Below are 18,723 nucleotides of genomic sequence, written 5' to 3'. Positions count from 1 at the left end.
GTCTGGGAATTCAAGAGTAATATAGCCCTCTCAATGAAAGATAAACAATAGTAATACTCCATGAAGAGCTGAGCAGGATCTGTCACCCAGCCCGATTGCCCAGCCTTTTCCCTAAATATCATAGACTCTTCATGAATTACATAGATTAAAAAAAAAAAAAAAAAAAAACAAACAAACAAACAAAAAAACCCCAGTAAATCATCAGTTTTTGAAATTTTCATTTTAACTAACAAGCTCATTCTCTATACAGGATATAGTTCCTGAATGAAATAGCTTGATTTTTGTTTCTTTGTTTGTATTTATTTTTTTCATTTAAAAGAGAGAGAGACATAAGGGAGGAAAATCTTCTCCTGACTGTTAAATAATGAAAGTAGGCCAAGTCCTGCTAGGATCCCAACTTCTCCAAGATTATTTATCATTTTCTTCTTTTACTTCTTCCTTTACCCTAGTAACATCACTTGAGATTCCTGTGAATTCCACACCAGGGCCTCCCAGTCTGCTGCTGCTCAGATGCAACAAAAGGAATCAGAAAACTGTTGTGATAAACAGTCATACAGATTTTTTAATGAAGGGAGAAATTTAGTCTTTTACTTGAGCAAGTCAGAAAAGAATCATTTTCATTGTGGGGTGTTATATAACTCAATTTGTCCCAAATGGTATAAAAGTCAGTAGTGATATATTTACAGTCGTTCTGTAAGATTCAAGTAACTGAACAAGGGTCTAAACAAGTGAGAATCTGAGTTTCCATTGTTGTTGAAAATTTGCCTTTATTAGGAAACAGGGATGGGATTCGTGTCATCCAGCTTCAGATATATATCTTCAGTGTAGGTGTCTCCAGCTGTGCTAGTCACTGTAGGCATCTTTGTAGTCAGCTGAGAACAGCCGTGAATGAATAAGTACAATTCCCATGACCTATTTTAGAAGTCTAAATTCAGACCCTACAAGCACTTTTTATCTTTTCATAGAATGGAAGGAGGTCCTAGATGGAAATGTCAAAATTTATTCAGATGAACTGCACTGTAGGTGACTTGAAGTTATATAGTGGAACATGAAAACAGATATTGTGTGATGTGCTGTGAGGACCTTTATAAGGTCCTACTTGGAAAATAAACTAAAACTACTGACTGTCAGGTCCAAGGAAAAGTTGTTATACCAGGGTAGGAGAAAGATATTGCTAAAGGAAGCTAAAAGGAAACAAAGGAAGACTTTAAAACACAGGGGAAAACAAACAAAGAAACAAACAAACAACAACAACAACAACAACAACAACAAAAACACTATAAATTTAAACTGAACTTTCCAAAGCCCCCAAAACTGGTAAGGTAGCCCCCATGCTACCTTACCAGTTTTAATATATTTTCCATTGGCAATGAAAACATACTAACTTTAAGACTTTTTCTGATGTCTCTGGGAAATCGTGGCAGGGTTGTTAGTCGCCTTTGAAGAATCAGTTGCAGGCTGGTGTGTGCAGACTTGTAGCAGATGCCCTCCTTGTGGGCTGAGTGTCACTGATTTCAGTGGATCATAGTGTTCTCCCACCTGTAGTATTTTGCCCCATAATAGGACAAGAGTGAACTGTCCACAGAAACAGTCTGAATAGGAAAGGTCTTAGAGGGCTTGATGTTCCATCTGGGAACTGACTGGGGGAGTGGTCACACCCAAGCAGGGCTGAAGTAGCTCAGCTGGGAGAGCGTTAGACTGAAGATCTAAAGGTCCCTGGTTCAATCCCGGGCTTCAGCAATGTTTTTCCTGGAAGATTTTGAGGTTTCATTTCTGGCCATGCCACTAGAAAAAAGATGTGTATGTACTGGAAAGCGTCCAGTGAAGGTCCACCAAGAGTAAGGGATCTTCTAGGAGGAGAGGCAGAGAGAGCCTGGGACTCTTCTGCCTGAAGAAGAGGAGGCTCAGGAGAAATCTTCTCAATGTTTAGAAATACTTGCAGGGAGCTTGCAAAGAGGACTGAGCCAAGCACTTTTCAGCGGTGCCCAGTGCCAGGACAAGAGGCAAAGAGCACAAGCTGGAAAACAAGAGGTTCCATCTGAACATCAGGAAACACTTTATTGTGCAGGTGACAGAGCACTGACACAGGCCACCCAGAGAGGTTGTGGAATCTCCCACTCTGGAGGTCTTCAAAAGCCACATGGACATTGTCCAGGGCACGCTGTTGTACGTATCCCTGCTTGAGCAAGGGGTTGGACCAGATGACTTTTAGAGGTTCCTTTTAACCCCAACCATTCTGTGATCTGTGATTCTGTGTTCTGCAGGGCTTTGGTCAGAATTCATAACGAAACCTGGACAACAACTAAGACTGATCCTTCACAGCATGTCTTTGCATGCGTTTTCCCCATTCACTATTATTGGTGTTGGATAAAATGCTATCCTGGATCAAATCTGAGAAATCCCTCCTTCTCCTTGATGGTCTTGCCTTTGCACTACATGGAAGTGCTTAGGCACTCCAGACTTTTTGTCTTTCCCTCTTCTCTGGTTTCAAAGCAGCAGAGTGCACTGGACTTGCTAAAATTGCTCTTTTGCCATTCCAGCTATCTTTCCTGTCCCTCATACCAGTGTAGGGGAAAGCATTGCTTTTAACCAACCTCACTATGGCCCTGACTACTCTAAAGTGCCATGAAGCAGGCATTATTAATAAAACAAACAAACAAAAAACATGGAGTCAAACTGTGCTCTCATGATGGAAAAGCTCTTTATGTATGCAACTCTTGCACTTATCCTGTTCATTGAATGGAACCACAGATATCTACAGTGTAATAAGGCAAACACTATGAAAATTATGAAGTTTCTTACAGTACGATTGCATGAAAGGACTTGAAAGCTGAATATCGAAGTTTCAACAGGTACTTGTGAAGGGGATAATCTTGTATGGGAATTAAATCCATGATTTTTGCTGTCTATATAATTATTAATGGTCTGTACTTGTTTCTGTTTTAATTGATAACCAGTATACTGCATAGATCTTTGGTCCCACGAACAAAAGGATTAAGGAATAAAAATGGAGTTAAGATTCTGATTGCATCTAAATGTACATAATGAGGACTTTTGAAATCAGCACTGATCCAGAACATCATGTGTATGTGATGCCCAGAGTGAAAGTTCAATCTACACAAATATTTGATCAAAAAACAAAGTCAGCAAGATAATTATCCTGAGATCAGCTGGAATAAGGAGACAGGGAAATATTTGAGCTAGTTCACTGATGAGGGGGTCCTGAGTAAAGAGCTTGACAAAGCTTTAGTGAATGCAAGTTTGATGCTCCTGGCCTGGAAGTAAGGAGGCATCAACAGTTTGTTAGAGCCTCTGTACACAGAAATAACTTCTGATGTCCCATACATGCCCATCTACAACAATGGAAGCAAAGATCTGACAAGCAGGAAATTGCAAACGACTCTTCAACAATATGCATCGTTCTCTCAGCTGGTCTTCACCTTTCAAGGGATAAACTATTGCTGTCCCCATTGGTTCACTGCACTATGTAACATTATTCGTGCCGTGTCCAGGCTAATACTATCTTGACACCTGGCAGAAAACACAAAACTCACCAGACAGTCAGATTCATGCATAAAATGAAGCATAAGATAGGAGCAACGGAATAATTATAGACCTAAGTATGATTCTTTCTGGCATACTCGGGAAAGAGTACTTTCAAACCCCCTTTCTTAAGCTTACTCTAGCTTCTATATCTTATTGTAAGATCACAAAGGAAAGCTGAGCTGGAGCATCTAAGGTATGGGAAATAAATAAAAAAAATCTGTCTTTAAACTGCTGTTAGCTGCAAAAGCTGGGTGCCTGTGAGCATGCAAGACTGCAGCTCTTGTCTGAAATATCCAGAGCCACATACGTCCGTCAGAAAATGGCCAAAATCTCACAACATAACTCTTTCAGTAAGATATATGGTTCTCTTCTGTTTCTGGGTAACACTCAAATATTTTTACAGCAATGTTTGTGATAATAGTTCAGTATCAAGGGTAATCTGAGTAACAAGAACCACCCAATCTAATTTAATAGGAGGTTCTATAAAATTAGAAGCAAATAAACTTTTGCATCTATCTGTAGTGAAGGAAAGATTCAAGTCTATAAAAAAAATCTATTATTTTTGCTCACCAGATGACCCTACACACATTAGAGCAGTCCCTCACCTCTGTACCTCTGACTAGTAAACCAGTGCATTACCATAGCTGAAGAAAAAGAGGTACCAAAAAGCTGTACCTATTTTAAAGAAAAAAAATCTCAGAGGACTGTTATTATACAAGCAAATTTGATATGGACATACAAACTGGCACAAACTCTCTACTAGCATAAATCATTCTGGTGTCATTATGAGTTTGGAACCGTTTTTTAGACCTGCAGACAACCCAACCTCTTGCTCTTGCAGCGGACAGCTAGGAAAGCCAGTTACAGTAATTGCATCCTCAGCCATGCATGTGTTGGACTAAAGCACATTTCCCTGATCAGCTCATGGAAGCTGAAATATGCAGTTCACATAAACATGGAAAGACAGCATAAGTTATATACCCTGTGAAGGAGCTGCCAAGGTCACTGAACCAGTGTTTCTGTGTCACTAAGGAAAATGAAATTTTGTGGGAGAGACAAATTTCCACAAGGAAAGAAATAGACAGAGCGAGTGCTTTGCAAATGACTCTGGGAAAAAGAGCAGTACTGAAATATTGTTCCCATTACGGCTACTAGCACATGAGATAATTGTGTTTGAGGTTGGTAATTACCATATTTGCATGTTTAGGTTGTATCAACTCCTTCCGTGTTATTAAGTGTCTACAGCATTATTTCATCAGAATGGCACACTGTCATTTCAGGGGCTGAAGAATCTCCTGTGAGTCAAAGCACACAGCTGCAAAAAAAAAAAAAAAATATATATATATATATATATATGTATATACATATTTTGTGGTCCCACATTTTCATTCTTCATCAAACCTGCAAAAAGCAAATCCATCCCAGGAAAACAGCAACAAAGATAATAGAGATACAGCAGGGGAAGGCAGCTTTGGAAGTTTAGGGTTCTGTAATTTATAGTACCTGTACTAAGCAACTCTGCTGATACTCCTCCACACATCACAATACAGAATTAATAATAACTGCATTTTGTTCTGTGCACTTATCAGCCTTTATTCTAAGTACTGCAAAATGTTTTATAGACACTAATTAATTAAACTTTAAAAGCCATGCTCAGTGCACTTAATTCATTGGTAGTTATCTCAGGATTCAATTTATCTGTAAGCCCCATAAAAGTTTTGGAAAGTAAGTAGCTTTGCACAAATTTAAAGATATAACCTGATTGTATGAGTCATTTGTAAGTTACATACTGAGACATTTCTGAATTTTGCTGGGTAATCGACATCAAATATATAAAAATACATCCTCATAAAATAGAGATCTAAGAAGAAAGAAAGGGGACAACTGAATCAAATGGAATAATCCATCCACAGAAACATCTTGTTTCCCTCCTGACATCTTCTCTAAAACTTTCACTCCATTTAGGAGTGGAGGGTCATTGACAAATCTGAAAAATTAACCAGTTGAGATAAAGAAAATTTAAAAAATGTGTTGTTTAGAAACAGATTTTCAAAACTGGCCTCAGGTTCTTGGGTACTTTTATTTTTCAAAAATAAGCAAAACATGTAGAATAATATTTGTATTTTGATGCGAACACTCACGTGAAAAATCTAATGTCAGAATTTGAAGTGATCATTTTCTGAGGTCCTGATATTTTCTGCCTTATCCTCCAGTCAAGTCAATTAGTGAATGTCACAATTAAGCAAATGACCAGGTGGTCATATTCAAAGAATTTCCTTGTTTCAGATGTTATTCCTTCCCTTTTAACTGTATTTACAGATGTCTAAAACTAAAAACTTAAGGTGGAAGTATTGAAAATTATAAACCATTTTGGGAAAACATTCTGAGAATTCTGGGAATTGTTGTTCTATTTGTCTTGGAAACAGGGATACATCCAAATGATGTAGTTTGCTGAAAATTAAGCTCCTACGCGTACCCACTATGATGCGTACCCACAGTGAAATAGAAATGATAAATAAACACATGGTGGAAGATGAAGACCATTATTAAAGTAGAAGACAAGACAGTGTTCAAAGGAAAGTGAAGAATTCTTGAAATGAATTGGAGAGTTGCAAGTAAAAAGTGCAGAAAACCCCAATGGAACAAAAAAGATCAACATCAATGTTACACAGATAAAAATAGTCCAAAGTGACTCTAAAGACACGAGAATGGACATAAGAATTTCTCTGAGGTGTAGTCTAATATATTGTTGATTTTATGTTCAATATAAGATTTAGAAGTGGTGAGTGGAAAAACTGAAACCATAAGATGCCTCTGGAGAGAGAACAAATCATTTCTCATGTATCATTTTGTATAATATTGAATGATGTGTTTTAAATAGGAGGAAAGACATTGCAGGAGAGTACATTTAACAGTAGAGTAGGAAGAGGTAGTTATTGATTTATTGATGTTCTCTTCCAATTGTCACAGTGGCCTTAAGAATCCATACACACCACCAGAGTTATTAACTTTTTTCTAAAACTTTTAAATGTGTCTTGTAGCTGTTCCTTTTAGTTCCCCAAAAGCCTACAGAGGCCTTTACCATGCAATCCAGGCTACAAGTAGATATCCATCTTTCTGAATTTCAGGTGAGCTGAAGTCTATTCTATTTGGAGAGTATCTTTTTTCTACAGATCTTAAGAATTTTATCTTATTTTCTTATTTGAAAGGAGGTCACTTTTCTGCATATGATACAAATCAAAAAAAAAAAAAAGTGGTACTATCATCAGTCATCACAGTTATCTGAGTTGTGTCTTTTTATATTTGTTTCAGTTTGAGCAAATTTCTGTTTTTTTTTTTTGGTTTTTTTTTTTTGAGTTATTGTTTATTTGTCTTTACAAGGTTGTCTGTATTAATAAGTCAAAGTCCTATCAAGTCAATTATTGAATTGGATAGTTGCAACCCAGATCCAGCTACTTAGTATTTAATTATGACTCCTTAAAAATGCTGTTCCAAGCTGAATTCTTCAAATCAAGCAAGTTCATATTTAATATTGCACTTGGATCACAACAACCCCTGGCAGCAGTATAGGCTCGGGGAAGAGTGGCTAGGAAGCTGCCTAGCAGAAGGTGGTGCTGGTGGTGCTGGTTGACAGCAGCTGAATATGAGCCAGCAGCGTACCCAGGTGTCCAAGAAGGCCAATGGCATCCTGACTAAAATCAGAACTAGTATGGCCAGAAGAACTAAGGAAGTGATTGTCCATCTGCTCAGGAACGTGCAGAGATCAGTGGAGCTGATGAAGAGATTAGAAAACCAGATTTACATGTATGAGAAGCAACTGAGGGAACTGGGGCTGTTTAGACTGGAGAAAAGGATGCTGAGGGAAGACCTCATTGCTCTCTTGGTCTCTTTTCTGGGGTCACAAGTGACAGAACTCAAGGCAGTGGCCTCAAGATGTCCCAGGATGTATGAGGATATATGATGCATAAGAAGGAAGTGAACTTCAAGTGATCAGATAATAATAACAGAAGTTTTGAATCACTCCTGGAATGCTAAATTCAGGATTTCTCCTTGATCAAAATACTTAAGACCAGAATGTTGTATGTTGTAGATGAAAATTGTTGTAAAACAGAAAGGGGGGAGGGGGGGGGGGGGGGGGGGAGGAGGAGCTTATCAATGTATATAAATTCCTGAAGGGACGCTGCAAAGGAGATGGAACCAGACTCTTTTCAGTGGTGCCCAGCAAGAGGACAAGGAGCTTTGAGCAAAAACTGAAACACAGCAGATTCTCTCTGAACATCAAGAAGCACTTCCTGACTGAGTGATGGAACTCAGTCCCAGAGAAGCTGGGGAGCCTACCTCCTTAGAGATATTTGAAAGCCATCTGGACATGTTCCTAGGCAGCATATTGTAGGTGTCCCTGCTTGAGAAGGGGTGGATGGACCAGCTGACTGCCAGAGGTTCCTTCCAACCTCAACCATTCTATCATTTTCTGATTCTGGGAAGAAAAAAAGCAAAAAAAAAAAAAAGCAAAGGACTTCCCTAGACTCATCTGCTTTCATGAAGCAGATGCATAATCATATGCTTTTCAGTCCAGTAACAGCTATGTTACTCTTTTCTTAAACTTCAGTTCAGCAGTTCAGCATTCCATTTTGCAGGACCAAGAGGAAAGGCTCTCTGTCTAGTGAAAAAGGTGGAGTGCCACAAAAACACTTTTATGTGTTTAGCCAAAAGAGAAGAGGGCCTATTTCATCTTAATATTGTTATATATTTGCTTAATAGTGCTATAAGTTTTCTAGGAGTAGGACAGGGACACCTCACTGGCTGGTAGGTTTAGTATCTCAGCTGTAGTATCCCCTAAGTGCTTTTGTCTGACAGTCTGCTTTTGCCTCTGGGTTCCCATTTTTCCCCTCAACAGCTGCTCTTCATCCATTTGCTTCTGTCCCATAGGCACAATGACATCTGTCACAGCCTTGAAGGCAGTTCAAGGCAGATGTTTACAAGGACCATGACTACAGGTGTCATGAGCAGCCTGGTGACACTGATTCCTGAGGCATCTTACAGCCTCTCTGACAGACTATCTGTCTTCCTTAAAGTAGAGGAGAGGCACTTTTTAGACCGTACTTGTGGACATAAAATGGAGATAGATACAGTTACCATTATAACTTTTTGTGGCCCATGAGACAGGAAAATTAGTGTTGTTAGAATATACCTGTCTGTCCTCCCTGCATTTTGAAAGTGTGACGGAAATGACTTGGACTGACAGATTTAGAGAATAATTGGCCCAGCACTATATGGAGAAATGTTTCTCATTTATTTCTTTAGTAGTTTCAATCTCTATATCATGTTTCTCGTCTCTTTTTTTTTTTTTTTTTTTTTTTTGAGCTAATGCTGTGTTTTTTGCACTATTTTTTTTTTTTTTTTTTCTATGGCTCTAACAAAATATTCTGAATATTTTCAGTAAAAAATATTTCCTTGGAAGTCATCTTGGTGATTTCCTCTGTCATTAGGTCAGTAGGATGCTTGTCTCTAAAGGAGGAAAAGATGTCATCTAGTAATAGGGCACTTTTTCTTGCTGCTTTGTTCCATCTAAAGAAATCTCGTTTGCACACATTGCTGTTGAAGTCATGTAAGGTTTTGTAAGAGAATCAACTTCTGCACAGTGCAAGTTGCTCAGTATTTTCCAGTTATCCTTGTAGTGAAGATGGAGTGGCATCTCTTCAGTAACAGATATTTTAAAGCATTTTCAAGGTTTTATCGTGGATATGTCTTATGACATTAATTAAAAAAAAAATGGGTTAATAAACTTTCTGTTCATTATATACCTTCTGAACAAACATATTTCTAATTTATTTTAAGAGTTACTGACTTCTCAACTTTTTTAATTTTCAAAACTGATTTCAGTAAACATTTCTTATTGAAGGAGTAGAAAGTACAATAGGCCAATCTCTTAGAAAGACTTAAAAAAATAAATGTTTTCTGAAATTCCTGACACTTTCTTAATCTTTAATAAGACCCTTGCTACTTCAAATATATGAGATACTTTTGCCTGTGCAAGCATTTCCAGAAATTGCATAGGTGTATGTATTTCATTCTAGCATGCAGTATTTGCCTGGATCAGTAACCTTCCAACAATTTAATTATATTCTCCAAGCTCTGTTGATGCAATGTATAAATAGTTCAATAAATTATAACTTAGTGTAACTAATCTGCAACTGTATAAGTCAACATGATCCATATTTCCATCAAATGTTCTCAGCCTGGTAAATTTTCTTGTTTTCATATGTCTAAGGAAAGAAAGAAGATCTATGAATCTATGACTGGTGTTATTTAGGGTCATATTCAGTGGAACATGTTAAGATTTTTCATATTTGCTAATTAGAAGCCTAATTTTGGTGACTAACCTGACGTATTTTCCCTGAAAGCTTTTTAATACTTAAAGAAGGCTTATAAAAAGATGGAGTGACCCTTTGCTCAGGAAGACATGGACAGGACAAGGGGGAATGATTTTAAACTAAAAGAGGAGACATTTAGAGATCAGAGGTTAGGAAGATAATATTTACTCAGGGGGTAGTGAGGCACTGGAAGAGGTTGCCCAGGGAAGCTGTGGATGCCCCGTGCCTGGAGATGTTCAACACTGGGTTGGATGAGGTCCTGGCCAACTTGATCTAATGGATGGCATCCCTGCCCATGGCAGCGGGGTTGGAACTAGATGATCTTTAAGGTCCCTTCCAACTCCAGTAATTCTATGACTTTATGAATCCTGACCCCTGGTAGCCTCAGCATGAACATGATGACAAAGCAGTTCTGAAGCAGACAAAATCACTGGCTATACTTAAAAATCTTTCCCAGGGACCTTTGCAAGGTCCAGGATGTAGTACCTGCTCCCCTGTTGTATAGCAATGTCATGAAATACAAGCCTCCTATTAGGGAATGTATACCTGAGATACTAGGTGCTCAAAAGGAGAGAAACAGACTGAAGAATACACTGCTGTTCATGTACGCTCAGTAACAACTAGCAAGATTGCATAAATGCTGTGGATATGTGGGTTTCATTGTGTTCACACAGACATTCCTCTGTATGCTTTCTTGTTTTTCTATCATTTTGCGCTATCTAATTAGCATGCCAACTCATCTTTTTCCTCTGCTTTAAGGATTTTGTTTGTACTCCCTTTATTTTACCCTGTTTTCCTTTTCATAATACATTTTTCATAATTTATCATTCATTTACATTTCAATTAAGAACACTAGCTGTTTATAAAAGCTACCCTGATGGGAAGCATGAAATAAATTATTGAAGTTCGTATAATCTGCACTTCCCATTACCACCTCATTTACCTTAATGGCACTAAAAAGACTGTCACCCTCAATACAGTTCATGCTTGTAATAGGAATTCCCTTGGTACCTAGTCTCATGTGAATTACATATTTGCATATTTTATAGGTTGTGTTTGGTGATTATAGGCTGAGCTTTAAAGTGCCATTCTTTAAGTATGACAGCTACATGGAAAGCTACCTTTCCATAGTCAAAAGATGATGGTTCTTGATTCAAACAGCTAACATTTTTTAAAGAATCCCTAGAAGTAATCTAGAGATATTGGACACTAGCAAGCTGTCTACCCATTAAAAAAAAAAAAGAAGAAAAAAGGGGGGGGAAGAGGGACGACAGATATTTTTTTTTCCATTTTTGCATAAAAAAAAATCCATTCAAATGTAAAGGAGAAAAGAAGAAATTAAAAACAAAACAAATAAACAAAAATGCCTATTTTTTAGTTACTGCCTATTTTAATAGACATTTAATAATGCCTATTTTTAGTTAGTTAAAAATGCCTATTATTTTCAGTTACTGTAGCTTCTGTAGCTTCCTATTGTTTCAATCTGTTATGTTTCAGTACTTGTAAGACCTATATTTCAACATACTCCCTACTTTAAATCAGCACCTTCCAGATAAATCTATTGCCTTCAAATCAGTGTTTTGTTACAAAGTTTTCCTTTGGGAGGCTGTCATCTATCTCTCTTTATTTTTATTTTCATTATGGCAATACCCAGGCTCTAGCTAGAACTATGAATTAAAGCAGTAGAGATATGTAGTAAGAATTGGTCTCATTAACAAAGGATTTTACAATATAAGAGTCTGAAAGAGTAAAACAAATATATATATAAGGGGAGGAGGGAAAAAGGAGATGTTTAGTGGCTTGGTCAACTAGAGATGCAAATTTATTAAGGTAGTTTGAAAACCCAAATGAGGACCTTGATTAGTAAACTATCCTGCTTTTCTTGCTTTGCATTTCAAGAAACTCAAAGATTGGGATGTGTTGATTAACATAATTCAAAATAACTGGGTACAAAACTGAAGAAACTGAGTCCCAGGGAATGGATTTTTCCTCTCCACTGCTCAGATATTAGTAAAAATATGATCTGACAATGCCTGTCAGGAACTCAGTTGTGATCTTTATGGCTACATCTCTATTTCTAAGTAGAATAAGGCCCAGAACCCAATTTTCATTAACTAACTGTGTCTGTAACACATAACAGTTGGCCCTGAGCTACCTCTCATTTCTGTGAGGCATCTTCTGGCCTTGACAAATTCTTATTGCTAGTTGTGTCTATACCTTTTTCTGACCCCTAGATCAAAATGTGTGAAATAATGTGTTGGCTGCATTGAAACCCAGTACAGCAGTGTTTTTTCATAACAAAAAGATGATGTTGCATACTCCAGGGTATGATGTGACAGCACACCACACTGAGTAAAGCCTGTTGAGATAGTTTGGATGGAGGGAGATTAACATGATCTTATCTTCACCATATGGCCTGATGGGAACTGCTCTAACCTTTAAACCATGACTGGGTACTACATGGTGTAGTGGCTTAAAGCACAACCATGCCTAGGAGTACACTGATAATAACCAGTTTAGGAGATCGTGGTTCAAACCTTGAGCATGTCTTTGTGTTATTTTAATATTATGGATCTGCTAAGTATAAAGACACTGAGAGAAAGGAACAATTATCAGGCACTGGAATAATAATTTGTACTGCTGAAATGGGCTATTGTAAATTGTGCATTTGGTCTAGCAACACTTTTCCAAACAGTACTGGGTATGGTTTGGGAGGTAAAATCTTGCAGTAGACCTTTCCCTTAGAGAAGGGAAATCCTTTGAGATTAGGGAAATCTGAATGGAGCCACCTTTTTTTGGAGGGAAATACAGTTAAAAGGACACAGGTATATAGTGCAGTTTTTAAGAATCAACTAGGCAAAAACTGGTCCCAACCCACAGTTGTGCTAGAGACCTGCTAATAACCTTTCCAGTATGTCCGGTATTACCCTTGACATCCATACTGTGCCATTTGCCACAGAGGCAGGACATTATCCACTAACACTTTTTAGTTGCAATTGCATACATGACCTAGGAATTTTTAATTTGAATAATAAGTAACCAAGGGTAGAATATGGTTGAAGCATATAAAATGATAAGTAGCATAAATAAATATATATATATTCAGTGTCACAATTGAAGAATTAAGAGCCACTGAGGGAAATTATTAGATAACAGGATTAAAACAGAGAAGATAATATTTCACATAGGATTTAATTACATTGTGTGGCTCACTGCTGCAAAATTTTACCAAGGCCAAACATTGAAACAAGTTATAAAAGAATTAGCCAAATCATGTAGTATGGACCACTAGTATAATTTAAATAAATTAAATAAGATTATCTAGACATAAACATCTTCTTAGGGATATCTGATCTGATTATGACTGGGAGGGTGTATCGAGGATCACATTCCTTTTGCTCTATCTTTACTGCATTGTTCAATATGTGTTCACTAGTGTTCATATGATGACATGGTTCTGGATACCGCAAAAACCTTTTATGTAAGCAGGCATGGTAAGAGAAAGAGTGTAGTAGCAGAAAATTTAATCTGTACAATTTCACATCTGTTTACCTTACCTTTTATTAAAGTTTCTTCCCCTTCATATTTTATGAGGGATTTCTTTTACAGTGGATTTCTTTTGATTTCGTAAAGGACATTGTCTCCTTTTGTTTGGATGACTGTAAAGGAAAGGAACATGTAAGACATGTCCTCATACTTTCTCCCCTTAGGAATGAAAACAGTATTCTTTTATAAATAATTCAGTCCTTCTGGGACAGGTACCTGCTCCATTTCATCCAAGGCCATTACATAAAGTCAGAACAGTTCTAGGTTTAATTCAGGGTGAAAACTTTACAGTTAGAATTTTGTCATTTACTATAATATGAATCAGCATGAAGAGCAAATTTCATTTCTTGGAGTCACTCTGGGATGGTAAGTGAGAAAAGAAATTTGGCAGATCATCTTAAACTTCTTTGTGAGAAAGATGAAAAAAAAAAAAAAAAAGAAAAAGAAATAAAGAAATTGCATAATATGTCCCTCAAGTCTTCATGAAATACAGGAAGGAAATACAGGAAGGTTAATGATATAGCAGAACTGACAACCTATGTCTATTCAGCCTGCTCTCTTTTTCAAATGAAAGATGTGGCAGCATAGTCAACGGTGATTTCTCCTTCATTCAATGTTTTCAACTCTATCTAGCTTTGTAGCAAATGTTTTTCTTAATGGTGGCAAATGTCACCCCACACAGTAGCCCTCTCTAAGTCTTCACAGCCAGTGTCAGGTGGAAGGGTGGAGGGAGTAAACTAGTTATTGTTCAGTCTTTTACCTAATGCTTCCAAAATGGAAGGTAGCAACCCAGTGCCAAGAGTTTTCTGGAGTGAGGAGTTTGTTTGTACTTTTATGAGACTCTCACTTCCACAGTATGCATGTACTATCTCCCATCAAAGCTGGAACCAACACACCAGTCAAAACAATTCAGTGATTAATTTTAAATAAAAAGCCTGTTTACATGAATAATCATCACTGAATATGCCTAAATAAGAAAAGACTGCTCACAATAGCCACCTATTGTTAGAAGTCAATGCATTATGCATTGTTTGAATTAAATCAGGATCTAGCTGGTGTTTTGTGCATTTTTTTCTTTCTTTTTTTTTTTTTTTCAACCCATCTGCCAACTACAATAGGTTGTAATTTTGTTGAGGTTTTTATGCTGAGAAGTTATTAATACCAGATGTTCATTTCTTGGAGTACCCTAAGCACAAAACATCCCATAATGAAAAACAAAATGTTAACAATTACATGTCCAAACTCAGTGGATTAAAGTTCCTATTAAAATTCTGGGGTATGTCCTATGTTTAATGCATTGACTCTTTTTTCCATCAAGGGAGACCTGAGACAGGCTAGGTTTTGTCCTGCTCAAGGGAGAAAGGAAATGTATTCACATCTCCAACATTGTTCTTTCTCTGTGTTATGTTAAAAATACCATGAGTATAGTAGAGTTCTGGGGCAGATGATGAAAATACATAGGTCAGGGGTTTTTAACTGGGATTCTGGAGATAAGCACTGCCATGCAGGACCCACATTCAATGAATTTTTAGCTTTGAATTTTTGGCTTTGAATGAATTTAGTAAGCTCTGCATTCCAACAAATAACAAATAACACACTGAGAGGAAAAATAGAAATGACAATAAAAAGTCTGTGTTCTTAAAAAAAAAAAAAAAAAAAAAAAGAGGCAGCTTTATCAGGGAAGAAGATAGGCAAAAGACTGGATCTTCAGCTGCTATAAATTGGTGCAGCTGCAATATTAATTCTAGAGAGATCTCTCTTTTCATAGCTTATCTCCCTCCATTAGTTTTGTTGAAAGCTATTGTTAAGCTTCTGTGGCCTGGCTTTGGGTGAGTATGGCTTGGTTTGCCAGCTTCCCATGACCTGCTCCAGTTCACACTATTTAAGTCACTGTAGATCTCACCAAATAATTTCTAAAACAAAGAAAAAAGAATAAATTAATAATTACAACAGACCATAAATGCCTCCCAGTATGAGATGCATGCCTATAAACTGTTTTTGTTGGTTTTATGTTTTATGTTTTAATTTCTAGATTTTAAAAGCCTCTGAGTCAAGAATTTCTGTTTTGGACTGCTCTCAACGTCCAATGCTATTCCACAAGTCAAGAAGTAAAAGGAGAGAGCAAGTAATGGGAGCTTTGAGGGGGTCAAGAAAAGTTTGCCCTTCTTGCTAGATGTCTCTCAGGGCTGTAAGACAAAGGAGTTTTCAAGGCAGGTGAGTTTCAAACACCAATTTTCATGATGAACTATTGATTATTTTTTTCTTACTGGTTGTTGGTGATTAATTGGTTTTGTATAAACAAGAAATTGACCAATTAAATGTTATGATGGCAGGAATATACTGCTGAGATTGTTATTCTGGCATGCTAAGAGTCAACTGAATTTAAGAGCAAAAACAGTTTCACCTCTGCATTTCAAATCAGTTAAATCTGCCGGATCACTTTGTATAAACTATGCAAATTGGTTTTGGTGATTAAAAATTCTTTCTGTCTTTTAGATCCTCGAAGGACATATGTAGAAGGAAGCAATTTGGAAGCTGATCTTTATGCTGAAAGCAAAAGGTTACTTTCAGTTGGTAATTTATTTAATTTATTTTTATATGGTAATATTGCTATTTTAAAAAGTAAACTACCTGATACACCACAGGAGCAAATATTCTGGCACTATTTTCCTTTCTGATTCATACGCTGTTGTTAGCTTCTCTTTTGTGTGGATATCTGTTGGATAATCTCTTCTCATTCAGTGCACAGAGATCCCATTAACATCAGTGAAAATTTCCCGCTTGGAACAAGTGCAGAATTAGCGATAGATGCACTTCAATAGCTTCTCTTCACTTTGGATAAACTCTGCAAAGGTCAGATGTTTATCTGAAGCTTATCTGACTCACCCAAGCCTCTGGAGGTTACTAAATATCATAAACTGAACTTTATTTTTTTATTATTATTATTATTTTATAGATGGAATTAATCTAGACCTGACCAGAAATACCACTGGTAGATGTTTCTTGCTTTTTTTCCAGGTTCAGAAGCACATGATATTGATACATACAGTTATTTCACATGCACAGAAAGTTCTTTAAGTTGGAAGGGACCCACATAGTTCACTGAGTTCAACTCCTGGCTCCACACAGAACCACTCAAAAATAAAACTGTATTTCTAAAACCATTGTGCAAACATTTCTTGAACTCTGGTAGGCTCAGTGCCATTACCATTGCCCTGGGGAGCCTGTCCCACTGCCCAACCATCTATGGGTGCAGACCCTTTTTCTAACATCCAGCCTGAACCTCCCCTGTCACAGCTTCAAGCTGGTCCTGTTGTTGGTCAACAGAGAGAAGAGCTCAGTGCCTGTCTCTCCACTCCCCCATGTGAGGAAGTTGTAAACCACTGTGAGGTCTCTCCTCAGTATTTTCTTGTCCAGGCTGAACAATCTAAGTAACTTCAGCTGCTCCTTATACATCATACTAATTAGTAATGGAGAATTACCCCCAGTGTGATATCAGTCAGGTCTCTGTTTCTTTCCAATTGATATAAATTCCCTTCCTAAAGTTGTGTATTCCTGCTCTTTCACTCTTTCTCCTCTGCTTTCTTCCATGCATGCGTACCTGTACATATATGTATGTGTACATGAATATATATGCGTGAAGGTATTACCGTTGTTCTGAATTAAACATTTTTCCACCATATAGTATGTATGGGGGCAGTTCACTGAGTCTTCCAAATGTCCAGGCAGATTGCTGTGAGAAAAGGATATTTTCCTTAAGCAGAATTACTTCTTGCAGTTTACAAGGCTCTCTGCTACAAATAGGTGTGTTTTTTTTTGTTTGTTTGTTTGTTTGTTTTTTAGAAAAAGAAAAAAGTAACATTAAGATTGACATGATGTATCTTACAAAATGAAATAAACAGTGTGGTAATTCAGTGTGTATTTGCTGAACTGCTTTTCTAAGGTGGAAGGAAAAAACAAATTGGGAAGACCCTCTTTCTGAATTGCTTTTCTATCCCCAATTGCACCAAAATTCTATTTTCTCTGTATCTAATCCCTTTATCACTCTTCCTGTAAACACACCTACTGAGACCATCCTTTCCCTCCAGCATTATTCTCCCATCTTATATTTATCAGGCTTTTATCAGACCACTATGTAACGCAGAAACCTAATCAGGATCTTTAGTTTCAAAAGATTTTGTTGTTGTAGTTTGTTTTGTTCATTCTTTGTGCAGACTTTTTGTTACACATCAGTTTTAGTTAAGCAAAATGGCTGTAACACTGCACCCACACAGCAGGTGGAACAAAGTTCATCTGGATCACCAGGTCCAGCTGTTGCCAACCATGTGTTTCCCTGTCCTTTAAGTCTAAATGAGATGTTCCAACTCTTGTCAGAAATTTCAGAGGTCTCTGAGACCAACCAACTTTAAAAACCTAGACTGGAGGTTAGGATCCTCTTGTCATCCAGGAATAAGATTCACAAAAATTTAGAAATACTTCAAGGAACATATTCATGACCTAAAGATGGAAAGGAAGCCAAAGCTAGGTAATGCTTGTGTGCTCATAAATATGCAGTGCCTACAGTCTTTTGGAGGTTGTAAGGAATGGTGGTCTATTGTGCAGGTATACCATATTTTTTGTCACTTTTATGCCTGATTTGTTCAAGATGTGTGCTTGGTCCCGTATTTTATCTCTAGTGAGGTTTGATCTGCAGTCCTGGCTGTAAAGTTTCTTGCCCTCATTTGAAAATATTTCAACCCTGTCTTTGCTCTTAGGTGAGTTTACAGCCCTCAAGGTGTACAGATAATCTGGCAGAACTGTCTATTTTAAACTCATGGGTGAATATTTTGGACTTTATCTTAGCATGAAAAGGTACACATGATACACAATTTTCCATGGATATACATAGCAAATTGCTTAATGGAACACTAAAATGATCTTTCATGCATTTTCAGAGCAATCATAAATGTATTTTTGGGTTGTTGTTCACAGTTTATAGAGATTTGAAAACATCAGAAATTTACTAATGCATGTCATTTTTACATGATTTTTAATCTCTATTTTAAAATTATACTAAATATGAAATCTTGTAAAACAGACAGAAAAGTCAGATTTGAGAATCCTAATCCTAGATTTTGCTTTAAGAAGAGGCATTTTGCTTCAGAAAAATATGCATTACCAATACCATCATACACGCTATTAACTATCTTATCAGGACTGAGGTGAAAGGACAATTATTACAGCTTATTTTACAAGAGTGTATGTATTACTCCAGAGA

The 18,723-nt window shown here is 37.1% G+C and overlaps 1 non-coding gene across 1 annotated transcript; it reads left to right on the top strand.

Moving 5' to 3' along the window:
• Positions 1-1,667: 1,667 nt before the first annotated feature.
• TRNAF-GAA (transfer RNA phenylalanine (anticodon GAA)) lies at positions 1,668-1,740 on the top strand. Its single transcript has one exon. It is a non-coding gene; the product is annotated as a tRNA-Phe (tRNA).
• Positions 1,741-18,723: the final 16,983 nt, after the last annotated feature.

The sequence above is a fragment of the Anas platyrhynchos genome, chromosome 2 (assembly GCF_047663525.1).
Source record: "Anas platyrhynchos isolate ZD024472 breed Pekin duck chromosome 2, IASCAAS_PekinDuck_T2T, whole genome shotgun sequence".
Taxonomy (NCBI): Eukaryota; Metazoa; Chordata; class Aves; order Anseriformes; family Anatidae; genus Anas; species Anas platyrhynchos.
Note: the sequence above shows the minus strand (reverse complement) of the source record. Positions and strands in the feature narration are given on the sequence as shown.